We start from the raw sequence: 16,750 nt of genomic DNA on the forward strand, positions 1-16,750 counted from the left end.
TATTAATCCCTTCTGCTCAATTCAGGTCTCTGTTGCTATGTTTAATGTAGAAAAAACAACTGCAACTAACTTGGACAGGCAACGTCATACTAATGATGAAGAGAAATTGAAAAGCTGAAATGTGCATGTGGTCCACATGCTTAGTGTTCCTCCATAACCCCCACCAGTACTAAGCCACAGCATTTCAAAATGTGCTGTAAGCTAGGTTTAGCTAGGCCTTTCTGACACTAGGAAATTGGAAACATCCAAAAAATAATATTTTTCCAGAGTTAAGGATGACAAATTACAATTTATCTCAAACAAAGGGGTCTCTAAACCCTTCATCCTATGAAAACTTTTATAAATATACCCTTTAATCGATTTGATGAAAGTTTAACAATGTTGCATGAGTTCCTGCTGTTGAGTTCTGTCTCTACAATTATCATGTGTTCAAATGAAGTCAGTTCATTATCGAAGGCAGATGTTCATTTAGCTGACACTGCTAATTGCCAGTCTCCTCCTGTGTATGTGTGTGTGTGTGTGTGTGTGTGTGTGTGTGTTTGTGTGTGTGTGTGTGTGTGTGTGTGTGTGTGTGTGTGTATGTATATATACTCAAAACACACAGCAGGCAAAAACCCAGAGAAAGCCAGAAGTGATCCAATCTGACTCCAGGCCATCTGTCTCTGCCAGAAGAAATGATAGAGGGAACAGTGATAAATTATTTCTCTGCTTGTGATCTTCAGGGCAGCATTCTTCCTTTTCCACAAGCATATGTGACCCCTGTCTTCCTTTTTTAACTGCTGCCTTCCTCTAGATGCATGTTTTATCCTCTTCCAATTGTACCAGTTTCTCAACCTTGTTCTTCTGCGGTTGGGTCTGTGTGTTGTGTCGTGTGGCCGCCAAGGCCTCCATAAGCAGCAGATGGATTCGATGGGGTCCCTGAGCATTTTGAGCTCCATAACCAAGATCATGTGATGATGTGACACCCAAGGGACGACAAAGGGAAAGACTGATCTCATCCCTTTTCCATAAAAGTCACCACCCTTGTTTAGGCTGTGTAAGTCTGGAAAAAAACAGATGCTGAAGCAATTTAATGTGGAGTTTGTGAAGAATTAGGGATGGGAATTCTCTGTGGTGGCTGCACCCTAAAGCCAGACCCACTGTAGTTTCACATTGCCATTGCCTGCATCCACATTACATTTGCACTGTGCCAGTGCAGCAGAAAGTACTGGCAAAACCCGCAATCAGTGGTAACATACCAAAAGTGGGGTTTGTGTTTCTTACAACTAATCTGCATACCCAGTCTGCCAACATGCAAGAATTTAACTTTAGATTGTTTCATTTTCCATTGAGTCAAAATAGATCAGCACTACAGATACAGTTTGATGTCACTGCCAGATGTCACGTCACCATCTTCACTACAGCCCCACAATTTTAATTGATACCAATTCTTTAGTTAGTGGAGTAATATTACTTTTTGCTGCACTGGCCACACCAACCAGGTGTCCATAAAATACAAGTGGAGGTTAGCCGCTAAACCTTGTACACTAACAATGGTCAACTCTTTTGCCACATTTTCCACCTTTTGGGTGTGTAGCATGTGTTGCTAATGTGCTGGAGGCTTACACCATCACATAAACATTTTGCATTTGACTGAATATCTGAGGACTGCATGTGCTATCAATAAGGATACCAGAGAACGCACTTTGATTTAAGTAAACTGTTAAAGGCCCCTTTACACTGTGCTTTATCAGGCTGTCCCAGACTCACAGTGAAAGAAATGTGACAAAAATTTTGATAGCCAATCAAAAACAGTGGCCCTAGATTATATTGTGAAAAGTAAAGTAGTAAAAGCAAATAAGAAAATGAGTCCACCAATGGCCCATTTAGAGCTTTGGCAAACAAAGACAGGCTGCGTCAAAACTGTGTGACTGTTGCTATGACCCATGTTACAAATCAGCCAATCAGAAAAAAACAGCTTCACTATCTCCTCTTTAGAGTTTATAAGAGTTATAAGTGCCAGTGCAATAGCCAAAATGTATTTACTGGTTTGCTACCTTTTCAAAACATGTAAGCAACACAGATGGATGATGCAAATTGATGCCATGTCTGTGCTTGAATTTTTGTTTTTTATTCACAATAGCCCTACAATTTATCTGACATGCTTAACCTCAAAACTCATCATACTGACACAGATTGCAACCAACAACTTTCTAGACACACAGTTCTGATTTATTATTTCTTAAGAAGGTTTGTCATTGTGTTTGTACATTGTGGGTACTATTGTATTTTGACTATGGTATGCTGTTTTTGGATTCACCCATTATAAATCAGAACTATATCAGGTTTTGTTCATTTTAAGCGCTTATACCAAAGTAGGCAAACCATTTTGCTATTCCTGTGATTTTCAATATTTCATGGAGATCGTACCATCATCATGTTAAAAGTAAGCATTTTGCAGGAGAATCCAAACCAGATTCTGAGAGGTGTTGTATTTACTGTGCAGCATGAATTGCATTCAAATCATGGATGAAAATATTACATATAACAATTTTATTGAAGCAAGCTCAGTGTTGCATCTATGCCTCTAATAAATTAATAAATTCTGCAACAACGGCAAATAACGGTCATATATAACTGTGGCACATGTGGGACAGCTCCTTTAGCATATGGTCGCTCTTTCATTTTCCAACTTCAACGCCTCCACCTCCACCCCTCTGTGTCCTTGACGCCCTGCCTTCTCCTCTCCTCCTTGATTTGGCTACCACCACTTGAGGTCATACAGTCTTTGATGTGAAGCTGTTTGGCATCGCCTCTCATGAGGAGGAGCCATCTATGCTGCCTTTGATCACAGTCTTGATCTAAGTGATGGAGCAGGGTTTATGTGGTAGCTGTCTGCCGCCATCCTCTCACAGCTGGTCCTCTGCTTCCCCCGCAGCTTCCTGCTTAACTCTGACACCTGTGTTTGGTTCCACTGACAGGTAAATCACGACAACGACCTTGCATAGCTTGCACTGAACTACTCAATCTACTGTATGCCGCCTAGCCCACATACTCTCAATCTATGTCTTTCACCACTAGCCTATGATGGCCAGACCCAACGATCATACCAGTGATGAAATGGTCTGTCCCCGTATACAAGCAGCCTGACTTGGAAAATTAATTAGGTCAAGGAAGATGGGGGTGCAAGAAGGGGGAGGTTAGACGTGGGCATGACTTTCGTCTTTACAGGCAGCCAGAAAAGCTATGTTTACATAGGGGGGACAGAAAAACATACATGTGCATTGACAAGTGGGACTTTCATGTGCCATAATGTTGTGTTAATGAGTAAAACAAGCAGGACCGTGTGTGAAAAAGCTGCACGTCACCAAGCCGAGCACCTTCTGCAGCTGTGAATTTAAACATACATCCACACACATGCTAGGCTTGTACATAAACAGACACACACTCAAACCACATGTTGGCACAAGCAACTAAGTGACAGAATTCTACACAGTGCTGTAGGCAAATAGGTGACTCACACAGCTCAAGTGTTGACACATATTCTGGTTAAGAGCTATAGAGAAGCAGAAAAGGTCACCTGCACACCTGCACACATCATGGTACAAGGACTTTTCACTTTATCATCTCCTCTGGTCAACTCCTACCATTAGTATTTGACTTAATGGCTGTTAGACACACACAAGGTGCCTCTCTATGGAGACACACAGTGAGGAAGTGAACAAGTCTGTATTCTTTACTGAAGATGGGATGCGAGAGGCTCTATGCGTGCAAAGCCTCCATTCATCATTGTCAGTAGCCTTGTGTTGTCTGGCCAACCCCCAAAAAGCTCAGGGATGAACCATTGACTCCTGTAAAAGGGGTTTCCACTTAGCCATGGCTCTATAAAAAGGGCCAATGCACTTAGTGTGCTGTTAATTACCCCCACTTCAAGTGAAGCAAAACCCCCGTTAACATAATGGACTCTGTCACCACTTCTTCTGAGTAAATGATGGGGCTGTTGTCGACGCAAGAGGTTTAGATACATATCTAAGGATTACTTGATGGTAGGTCTCATGAAAACAGAGTAAAAATGCAAATTGTTTTTTTGAATTATCCTTGTTTGTATTTGTTTAATTTTTTTCACTGATGGTGCTTCTGATATTATTTGGAGGACTTGAGAACTACTATATTATTTTGTTGTTCTTCTTCTTCATCATCCTTGAGTTGAGGGGGTATTTGTTCTGTTTTGCACTTATTGGTATTTTAATTTAATTACAAAGACTACGAGTCAGTAGCCTCACTAGCATCTATGTCTATGTTGGCTAACTGGTCCTTTGAGCTAAATGCTAATGTAAACATGCTAATCACAGCAACAATGCTTACATGCTGCTGTTTAGTAGGTATAATGTTTACCATGTTGACATTTTAGTTTAGCATCTTAGTATGCTAACACTCAGAATTAACAATAAACACAACTGAGGCTTATTGGAATGTCAAAAATGTACATTTGACATGATGATGGTGCAGGATGAAGTCAGGAGATCACCAAAGTTATTGAAATTCATCCTGTGGGGGGAACATAAATGACTGTACCTTATTTCATGGCAAACTGCCCAATAATTGTGGAGACATTTCACTCTGAACTAAAAATGCCACCCCACGTGGGTGCTAGATGAAAATTCAGGGGATCACAAATAATTAGGAGTCATTGTCAAGTTATTTGTACCTCTCAATCCAGTAGATGTCAAGATATTTCAGTCTGGACCAATATGGTGGACTGGTTGCCATTCCCAAAGTCCCATCACTAGTGTGGATTAAAAAGAATAATCCTTATCTAAAAGTAACTGATGTAGAAAAGGACTGACCCATCGTATAAGCACACAAACAAAAACTCGTGGCCAGAGCAGTACAAGCGTGAGGCTGAGAATATCTGGCCTAGTTCTGAACTAGCCCTCTTTAAATTGGTACACATCTCAAGGGCATCTGGCCTCAGTGTTTATCGGTCTTTTTAAAGACAACTGTGTTTGTTTGTGTGTGTGTGTGTGTGTGTGTACATGAGTGTTTGCACCCTTGTGGTTTTCCACATGACTTTTAAACAGATATTATTGGTCTAGGAGGAACCAGGCTGATGAAGACCTTGCTTCTTCTCAGTTTGAATATAAAGTGAATGGTGTAGCAGCTAGTGAGCCAGTACTGGAGAAAAATGCTAGAGTCAAATTCAATTACCTTAAGTGGACCTGACTCAAAATGAGAATGGCTCTGTTTCAAATTGGGCCTGTTTTCAACTCACAAAACACCCATTTTACCCCACTAAATGTAATATGAGCTCAGAGGCAGTGCCACTGAGATTAAGACTTTTACAGACAAAAGGGGCTATCAACACTTAGTGTCTATAACTCAACACAGCAGAGTCACTGTAGATGGCAAATTATCACCAACTGTCAATGCCCTTCTTTTGGGGGGTCGGGATTTCCTGCGATCGCTGTCTTATTGAAAAGTCATTGGAGTAATGTTTCACTTAGAACTCCAGACCAGCGCACTGGTCATTGTCCTGCAGTGACAGTGGCTTCTGGAAGTCTTTTAATAGCCATTACAGTAAAATATTACCTGTAGGAAGCAAAGGAAGCCCAGACAACCATGTGTCAAACAGACCAGCCCAAGGTAATATCCGCTCGCTATTCATCTGCCTGCTTCAGCAGAGAGGTTCATCTGACATATGAACCGTTTCCCACATGCAAACATGTACTGCATCTCACATGAGACCGTTTGTCTAATTTAATTTGTTTAATCTTTTAGCGAATCAGTTGTACTTTTTGTCAATGAAGATCTTACCTTTGCAGAGAGTGAGTGCAAGAGAGGGAGAGAGGTAAATTACATAATGAGATCAAGGGCCAGAGTGTTTGTGTGACCCATTTTGACGAGCAGTAAGCAGACACGATCTGAGAACTATTATGCACTCTGACAGGTCCGAATGAATGGAATGGGCCATTTCTCTAATGTGGAACAGGGATGGGGAGCCTTGGATACTTCAAATGTTTCAAATTCAGCAAAACAGTGACCTCCCTCAAGAGAACTGCGAAAATAAATCCCCAGTCACACACTCCAACCACAGGAAAAGAGAAAAATGGGCCCTGTCTACACAGCGCACTCGCTCGCTTTCTCACCAGCACGTGAGACAAAGTGAAAAAGTATGTGGCGATCCACTTGTATTATGTTGCATGTTTTCCTGTGTATTTCATGTTTTTATTGTGTGTGTTGAAGATGATAAATACTGAATACTGGGTGTCCGTTTTTGTGCTGCATGTCTATCTGTGAATCTTCTGTGTAAAACAGATCATGTCTGTGTGTTCTCAAGTTATGTGTATGAGTGTGTCCTAATGGAGCCACTGAATGACCACTTGTAATACTCGTATGTGTGTGTGTGTGTGTGAATTGTGCAGAAGGTCTGTTTTCTCCATTTTCTATTCCCCTCTCGTCTCTTGTTCTCTGTATCGTCTCCCGCTGTCAGTCTGCCCACTAGGCCAGCGTCTCTGGACCTCTGCCATGAGGAGGCCACTTTCTGGCTCCAGTGGTGTGTGCTGAAAAATCCCTACTTGAACTCCACCGACCCTCCAGCTTTGTGAGAATCCAGCTTCTGGCTAGTGGGTTGTTGGTTTGAATCCCAAAGCTGGCTGGTAGAGGTGCAGAACAAAAAGAGGTCATATGCATCATGAACCAAAATATTAACTTAATCGGCTTGGCTATGACTCCAAAATGTAGTCCTTTCTGTTTGCAAACATTCATGTAAGAGGGCCCAATTACACATGCACATTGTGAACTCATGTTTATTGCCTTAAACATGTCCATGTCTTATTCCAGAAATCTAAAATCAGTTTGTTTGAAGATGTTTAAATTGGGGTTTGTGGCAAACTGAGGTATTTGGAGAACGTGAACTTGTTACCAAGGTCAGACATTTGTTCTTTATGAGGACATTCAAGCTGTTTAGTTCATGCAGACAAATGTCTGTTTGTATAAAAGCTGCTGTATTTTTTCATTTAAGAGATTTTTCCCTACATTTTTGCACTAAACCATTAGAAAATACAATTTAAAAAAATGAAAGGTAAAATATTTTGCACATTTTACACCTAAGAATATAATAAAGAAGTATATTTTTACAGTCGCAGTTTGTTTGTTTGTACAGTTTGTTTTCATAGTGAAAATAGTATATTGTATATATAGTATATAAAGTATATTGAACCTTGTACTGTATTCTACCAAACCATTAACTGAATGCATTGTTACACCTTTCCTGACTGGCACAATTACACATGAATATTAAACATGAATATTGCTCCTACAATAGAAGACTATGGTTGTAGTTCCTAATCCCCGTAAGTATGTATATCTGCAAGTTTGAAGCATATACAGTATATATCTGGTAGTAGGCAGCACCTTCGGCGGAACAATAAAGGTTAAAAAAGTTCACAGTACAAATTTCAACCCCATAACTCTCAGTCTTCCAAACTTCTGCTCACTGGTCATGCTTCTTAGCCCATGTCAGTCAGTCTGTGAGCATGCCTGCAGAGACAAGGAAACCATAAAACCATGAAGTGCTTCTTTTCCTTCCCTCCGACACATTTCTCTTTCGACTGGGCTTTTTTAGCATACTGAGCAGGCGGCGGCGGCAGGAGGAGGCTGATGGAGAGGGCCACCTGAACAAACCCAGTGTGGAACCAGGCAGCCAGGACAGCCAGGCCCAGCCAGATTTATGACCCTCCACCCCTCTTTTCCCACACAGAGGCCCCTCTCTGGAGCTTCTGGATGTATTGGACCCTGTCTATTACTTTTTGTCACCTCTGTCTACCCCTGCTTCCTCTCCCTTTCCTGTCCCACTTACACATTTTTATTTCTTATGTCCATTTATCTCCTCTCCTTCTCTGTTTCTCTATCTTGGTATCTCTCTCTCTCTTTCTCCCCCCTCCTTTTCTCCCAGACATCCTGGCCAGCTGTTCATCCAGACAGGGTGTCTACAGCTGTCTGTGCGAAGCGGAGTTGCAGTTCCAGAGGTAGGTCGCATAGCCTGTGGCGTGGAGCTCTTTCCCAACACCTCTGTCTCCTCTGTTCGCAGCATCCATGACCTGAGCATGACCCTGACACTACAACTACATGTTTTCACCAAACCACCCACACACACGGCGCGGAGCTAGTCTAGAGGAGTTAGCCCTGTGGAAAATATACTAATGCAATACATTAGAAGCACAAGATACACAAAAAAGCATTTTGTACTTGACAGCTCTATAAAACCAAGAATAGCTTTGAGGGTGTAGCATTTACAGTACAGTAAATACACATGAAATGAAAAAAAGTGCTCTCAGACCTCCTCCTTTCTTTTTTTCTTTCTCTCACTCTCCACCCAGCAACAGCGAAGCCTTGGCAGAGGCTACACATTGCCCCAAGTAGAAGTCAAACCACTGACTACAGACATTCAGTAAATGGGGGGAAATTTCCCCAGACAAGGATAAACTCCGTTACAACACCCCACGAGACAAGGGGTAGTAAAACCAAATGAAGTGTGCAGCAAATTAGGCCTGCTTTGCAGCAGATATTGCAATAATTAATCTAGCCCTTGCACGCTTTTCTGCTGTGGTATTCTGTTCTGTTGGCCAAGTCAATCTTAGATGAGGGACTTGAAGAAGTCTCAATTCACTTTTTTTCCAGAAGAGGAAAATTTTAAACTATACCTTCAAATATATTTGCTTTGGGAGCCATGTTTCCAAGTTATTTGTCATTATTTCTGATAAATAATGACCTTAAAAGTTTACATAGCTGCGTTCCTGTTGTTTTTTCGAGTTCCAGGGTAATTGTCAAGATACTGTAGGACAAAATCAACATTCCTCTCTGCTTCAACAAAGGAAGAGTTCGATTATTGGGGTCAGCAGCTTAAAACACTTGAAGCAACATCATACTAAACTGCAAGTGAACTCAAACTTACAACAGCAGTCTCTGTTTTGCCACACGGTGTTGACCAAATGTTATGAATCTTCCAAGCCTTGGGAAGCATGGTTTATTACTTATGGGGGGCCTCCAGTGTTTCTTGGTTGGTTGTTACAGTAAACTGTGTTGCCATCCATGCTGCATGGCAGAGACCTGAGACCTCGGAGATGGACGTGTTTACTCTGCAGTTAATCACCATGTCTGATGCGGCCTCTCTGGACATGTGAGGGGGGAAATGCCGGCTAAATGCAGTCACCACGACCTAATGAGGTGGTTTAGCTGCAGCAGCGTGCCTTCAGCCGTACTCTGTAATTCAGAGACACCGACTCCACAGTACCCCTGGCCAGCCTGCGTCACAAGTGCGTTCGTCCGTATTCGCCATGTCGCCCACAACGCCGTGAAACATGTTGAACGGCTGCTCTAAGAGACTGGGGTCCAATGGGCCGTCAATCAATGTGGAGTGTGTGGTTTGAAAATGGGGAGAATGGGGAGAACGTGGAATGGTTACAGAGAAAAGTGAATTGCAGTTTCACCGATTTTCGTGGGGCAAACGTCAATCTTCCCATGTGAATGCAAAATGAATTTAAAATAATTTTGCATGCAAACATACTGTATATCTCTCTCTCTCACGTACATATGCAGAAGACAGTGCAGAGCAGGCCTTTCTCCTCCTCTCTGTCCTCGTGGCACAGCAGTGCTGTTCTTGGCAGCCCCTGGTGCTGTAGCTCCACTCCTCGCTAATGGTTAAACAGCATGCCCATGCCATGCTCACTAATGACAGGCTAGGCTTATTCCACTGAAGTGGCGCTTTTCAGAGTCAACGGTGCACAAAGAGCATATCGAGCACCTCCCAAAGCAGCTGAGGTGCTGTGAGGACAACATCTAAACGTGCAAGAATGCACACATGTATTAACAAACACAGAAAGTGTCTGCTTACACTGATTTTCATGGTGACTGATGGATACAGACTGAAACACACACAAAGCCTCAGATTTTTGTTTACAGCATTTATCTTCCAGCAGTTCCTCGATGATTTCCCTTCCTGAAACCACTCTGAAGAAGTATCACCTTCCAGACTGGAATCAGTTTCAGCTCTCTGAAGTCAGTCACAGTGGTATCATCTCTAGTCCTTCAAGATGTTTCGTTTCTCATTTTGAGAGCATAGATTTATTTTGCTTGACGAATGAATCCATTAAATCCATTAAATCCACAAAAATCTGACCTCTACATCCTGTCATCTTCTTGTTTATGAGGAACTCTCACACATATTCTGTACATCTCACTGAAACATTTGTCTACACATGAGAATCAACTAAAAGTAAATCCCTCCTGGATTCATGAGATAGAACGTCTGGCAGTGAGTTTCTCACCGATGTAGCCTGACTTACCCTCCCTTCTCTGAACAATCAACAGATGAGAGCAAGTGTGTGTCGTTTGTTTGTCTTTAAAAACAGGAGGAGGGCCAGAATGCTTTGTTTGACTTGGCATTTGTTTAGCCATATTATTAGGACAGTAAACTTCCGAGCTGAGTCGGTATGTGTGCCACATGTTGGGCCTCTTTTTTTTTTACGATTCCCCAGAGACAGCTAAAATGTAAGAGAACCTCCACCTATTCCCACTGAGAGGTGATGTAGGGGAGGTAAAGGTCTGCAAAGTGTAGGGGAATTTCAGGCACATCATCCATCATTTCCAGCAAGAAAAGCATGAATATGTGTGCACGTGTGTTTGCAAAAAAAATGCTTTTCTTTGCATTTGTATGTGTGTGTGTGTGTGTGTGTGTGTGTGTGTGCATGGGTATCTTAAGGTATGCATTCACTCACATTCTCTCTCTTTGGGATATCTGACTCTCAGATCCTGACACACTTTCCCAGCATCCACAGGCTGGATCTGTTTCTGCCCCACGGCGGGCCCACTTCCACAGTTCCAGCAGAAAAGGTGGGAGTAAGAAGAATGTGTCTTTTCATCAAGACTGGTGCTACATGAATATTTCAAACAAGCAACATGATTCCTCAGTGCCACCCGACACAAAGGAGAGGTCACTGGGTGTGCTCGGGGGTGGGGTGAGCAGAGCTGAATGTGCACATTGGAACTTGGCTTCCAGGCACCACCTGCTCGTAGTGACAGACAAGGCCCTGGAAATGGTGCCGTGACAGAGGTTTGGTTAAACCCTATCTGACCATGTCTGCGTGTATCGGTGCCAAGCCTGCCACTGGAACTCACTTTGCTGTGGAAAACCATAAGTACAAGCCCAGGCATGCGCTTGCATTGTTGATTGTGTGCTGTGTGTGTGTGTGTGTGTGTGGATGTGTGTGGATGGAGAGGATGGGTGTGCCTGTGGACATACCAGGCATTCCAGGCCAGCAATAAAGCCAAATTGAAGGTGGGGGATAAAGCCAGGATGTGTTGAGTGATACCTGGAGAGCTGGGAACGAGAAGGTGGGAGAGAGAGGTTCAGGCTGGTCGGGAGGTGCTGACACTGCTTTAGGTGAAAAGTGGGGAAAGATTCAGCTGGAATGAAGACTTTGCCCCATTTTGTGGTCAGACCAACATTAACTAGGTTGTGCTCCAATTTTGACTCAGAAATAGACAATTATGCCCTCAAAAGGGCAGGATATTACACAGCCTGAAAAGATGTGAATTTTGCCCCAGTTCAGTCTCCCACAAGCAGCGGAATTGGTTTAATAAGACTTGTGTGGATTGTGCTCAGTGTTGCGTTGAACAAATGTGTATCAAACATTTCTGTCAAATGGTTCTGATTCCTTTATTGTATTACTGCCAACACACTGTCATATTGTTATTGTACATGTTCATGGTGGCGACCCTGGATGTCATGTTGGTATGATATCTCCACATTTGTTTGGGTTTAAAAACCTTTTCAATGTGCTGGTTAAGGCATTGGCCAAACACAGGCTCCACAGATCCAAAGCAGATAGCAGATACATGGTTAAAAAAAATGCACATACTTTTCAAACACAGGGAACAAAATGTTCTTTCAAACATACTGCAAAGAGGGAAATGTTCACATGTCTACAACAGTGGCTGCCAACCTTTTGGCTTGTGACCACTTTAAAAGCAATGTGGACTTGCAATTATTTGTAACAGCTTGGATATGATGTGAGCAGTTCAACTCATCAGTTCAATGTTGTTTTTCCCTCTAAATTTGATTCATTTGAACACATTTAATAATTTATTAATAATAATTAAATAATGACACATCCAATTTTGAATGTTTTTTCTCTCATTATTTGAGGTTTTCTCATAAAACAAGGAATAGTTTTACTTCTGCTGAATTGCAAAAATTAGACAACAAGCAAAAAAGCTCTAAGAATGTGTTTTTTTTCGTCTTCCCTATCCTGTTAAAGGAATAGTTTGACATTTTGGGAAATATGCTCGTTCACATCATGACTGTACCAAGTCATGTCTGTGCCAAGAAATATTCCCAAAATAGTCACACACAACCCCCTGTAAAACCACAATGTGTTATTCTTCCACTTCAGTTTAAATAAATGAGATTAAATAAGACATGCTGAAAGTCACATTTTCACTGTTTCCATTCTTTATGCTAAGCTAAGCTAACCAGCTACTAGCAGAAGCTTTATATTTACCATACAGACACAAGAGCGGTATCAATCTCAACACTCAACAAGAAACCAGAAATATGTCAAACTACTCCTTTAATCATTTTGCAACCCCTCTGATTGGTCCTGAGACCCACTGGGGGCTCCTGACACCCAGGTTGAGAACTTCTAGTCTACAATATGTAACATATATGAAGGAACTGCACTTTTTAAACCTTTATTTATTCAGGGGAGTTTCACTGAGAGGAAGCCTCTCTTTTGCAGGAATGCCCTGACCACATTTACACAGTTACAACTGTTAAATATTAAAATCCACAACAACCTGATTTCTCAATCTTATTGGATGAACTGCCTGTTTTATGATACAACACTTAGTTTAGCCATACAATTCTGGAGGACAATTTTATATTTTGTGAGAGCCAGTTGATAACGCTAATGTCTGCAATTAATTTCATATCATTTCCGATTCTGTATGCTCAATATATCAGGTATAATGTTGAGGCACAGCCAGTCTTTGTCGAACATGACCTCATCTGTTGAGTAACAAATGATTAACACCTCTGGTGCACAAATCTCTGCACAACTTGAGTTCTGGTATGTCCAGTTCTCTGGACAGCACCTTTTGAAATGTAAATGTGGTTGATACAGTTCCAGATCTCTCTGTCGGTGAGTGCAGAGCAGAGCTGAAGGCACGGCTCATTAATCCATAATAGCGAAGCAATTAAAACCAATTAAGAGCCTGTTAGGAAACCCAATGGACTCCCCACTGAGAGCGGTACTGTAACATGACACTAGAGAAGAATGTGGGAGACAGGAGGTGAGGTCCTGGCTGTGGACACAATACGGTCATCAGGGCTCACAGGGGGACAATGTTACACAGTGTTCAAATGGAGCCCCACTGTCATGTATGGGAACTTCACACAGATTTGGCTTTTTAAATGTTTTATAAGCCACAACCTCCCCGTATGCATCAATGAAACGTTTCACCTGTACACCTGTACACCTTTTAATTTCCTTCATTTAGTGAACTTTGAATTTGCTGAGAAAACTGAGAGCCCCCATTGTTCTTTTGATGTACTCTGCAGTCCCCGACTGTCACGCACACTCTGCTCTGTTATGGCAAAGACACAGAGTTCTGCTGAAGCCCAAAATAAGCCTGCAGCTTTAATAACGGAGCAATTTTCAAAGCTGCGTAATAATAACTCAATGCCCACAGTCAATGGCGGCTGCTCAGACATGAGTCTTCTGACATCTGGATGCTCTTCAGATAGTCTTCCTAACATGGCACGGTCAATCCAGAATGGGGCTCTGTTTCAAAAGACAACAGAAGGAGCTTTTGTCTTGTAGTTTGACAGACTTCCAGGGAACATGTGGACGGGGCAGCCATTTTACTCCTAAGGTATGTCCTTCTGCAATTCAGGGCTCTTTTTACCCCTGGACAGCCTAATGTGAGCCAGATTGTTGGTGCTTTGGGGAAAATATAGATCTCATGATTACCAACAATTGACCAATTCATTTGAGACCTCCTTTGACGTGCTGTATGTGCAGCTGCATTTGGGACTGTGGTTATTGTGTGTCTGTGTTTGTGAGTGTGAGCGTGTGTGTGTGTTTAGGCTCGATCACTCCCACAATAATAAATCAAAAGAGGCTGGTAGCCTTTAGATCATGTTGGGCCCCATGTTTTGAAGAATGGATTGGCACTCAATATGAGCACTGATTGAACCACTGAGAGGGTGTTTGGATTAGAATGAGCCTATACATTACACAGATGGGGCTCAGCTTAAGTGTATGTGTGTGCGTGTGCATGTGTGTGTGTGTGTATGTGTGACAGCTAGTATATTCTTAAATGAAGTTTTGGAGATACTTACAGAACTGCGTCATTAAACCCAGGCAGCACGTGCAAGCAGTGGAATTAAAAGCAACAAAGGTCATGTGATGAACAGTTTAAAAGCTCAACTGAGATCAACAGCCTTTGTAGCTTGAGGTTTTTAGCCCAGATAACTTAATATGGGGCTGCCATAAAATCAGAGAAAGGAGGCAAAAGAATGACTTTACTGGCTTGAGATGAAGTGCTTGTGTACAAAGGGATTCCAGAAATGCCAGCAGAGATGGAGACTGCCCACGGCCAGGTAGCTCTCTAAAACATCCTCCTTCCTTATCACAGAGCAATTCACAGCTGGCACACAGCTGCTTCTTTGCACTGCTCTTTCTTAAACCACTGGCACCAGAACTCATATACAGTATAATATGAAATGTATGAGGGAGCAGAGCAGATAACAGTGAAGATAAATCTGAAAGCTTTTATCTTAAATGCATTTTATCACCCACTCTTGACTAGTGCCATCTCCTTAGACAGTCTGAAAGAGGAAACCATTGAGTGTAGTAAACAGATGAAGAGATATCTTTCCTCTTCACACAGCCACTTCACTTTTACCGTATGTTTGTGAGTTTCTGTAAATGGGTGTTTTTCTATTTTAGCATGAAATTGAATGTTTATAAGTTGTATACATAAAGGTGAGCACTGGTTATGTCCTTGCCTGTAAACATCTCTTGTGTAAGCATGACTCACTTGCATGCTCATAACAAATTAAGAACACATCCTCATTGCATCATCTTGGTCAGCTCAGTAATAAGGCAGCTTCTGTGACCATAAAATGTGAGGAGAAAGTACAGTTTGGAAATCCTCTGGCCGAGGTCTACATGCATGGGTGCTTTTGTTTTTTTTAGGATCATTTATTGTTATAGTGATTTCCAGAACCTTGTTACACTTTTTGTTGTTTGTGACACTACCAGGACTTGGCTTGATACATTACAGTATGCACAGTATATTAAAACAGTGGTTCCTGAGGGGAACCGAGGGGTTGCAAGATGGTTGAAAGGATAGAAAACTAGACAGTAGGATATGCATTTCTCTTTAATTCAGATGACGTTTCGGCCCTAAGGCCTTCTTCAAGGCCAACAATCATCCCCTTGGTGTGTGTTACTTTTCCATTATATAAGATGGAAAACTAGAAAAAAAGAAATTCTGCAAAATAAAATTATTTTCAGACTTAACTGTATTTTTCATGCATTTCTTTAAGGCCCATAAATGTTATAGAAATAAACCAATCTTAGAGGGAAGAATCATCTTTTGTTTCAACTGGTCACAACCTTTGATAAATTCAACATGCCAAGCAATCCCAAGTACACATAACCCCCGTTTTAAGGGGTCACATGACAAAAAAGATTAGGAACCACTGAATTAATTAAAGAGGTCAGCATTTTTAGAAACAAACTTCACTTTCTTTCCAAGATTTGATGACGTCTATGCTCATGTCTGCGCATTAAGTACAGAGCTGGAGCCAGGAGACAACTAGCTTAGTGTCGCATATAGACCAGAAGTAGGAGAAAATAGCTAGCCTAGCACACTAGGCTACTTAGCGTGTTGTATCATGTTTATTTAAACAAACATACAACAACTGATTTGTCAGTTTTTGCCCAGCACTTGTGGCTTTAGTGATGATTTCCTGGCAACCCTCCTCTATTACATCAAGGCCCTGGCTATTGTTCCCCACAATTTGTCAGTTTTCCATTTCATATACAGATTGAACAAACAAGATATATATTAAATTGTAAGCGTTAATTGCGCTGGAAGGTGTAATCTTGAGCTTGAACTCTGATCTATAACCGAAAAGAAAGACACCACCCTCCAACCTCTTAAAATGCACAGTATCTTATATTAGATCTCCACAGCTGCTTCCATTTGACAATCTTTGTTTTGAGGGGGGGGGTTAGCAAACACTTAAATATATATGATGAGCCTGTTGCTTCTTTATTTTAATTTCCTATGTGTCATAACTTCTGAAGGAAATATTACATTTGTAAAAAGAATTCATTCAGTGAGTTGTGGTTCTTTGAGTCTATCCAGTCATGAGAAAACAACATTCCATCAGCTTTGGAAATATTTCCCACTATTTTAACTCTTAAAAGATCGGAAACCGAAAGCCTGTTGTTCCACTGCCTGTTAGCGTGCGATTCCTTGATCCCTCTGTAACATGAAGCCCGTGTAGCGAGCCGGACCACATGGGGAGTGCGATGTTGTGAGGTGAGGTATTTTTCGACTGGGAGACGGATATGTAATGCATTCCAGACACTCGGGCCGCACACGGCTTTCTCCCCTGCTACCTATAGGCATCAATCCTCTCCCATTTCGCTAGAACAATAAACCTACTGCCACTAAGGAAGAACTCATTTCAGAC

This window comes from Thunnus thynnus, chromosome 5 (genome assembly GCF_963924715.1).
Source record: "Thunnus thynnus chromosome 5, fThuThy2.1, whole genome shotgun sequence".
Lineage (NCBI taxonomy): Eukaryota > Metazoa > Chordata > Actinopteri > Scombriformes > Scombridae > Thunnus > Thunnus thynnus.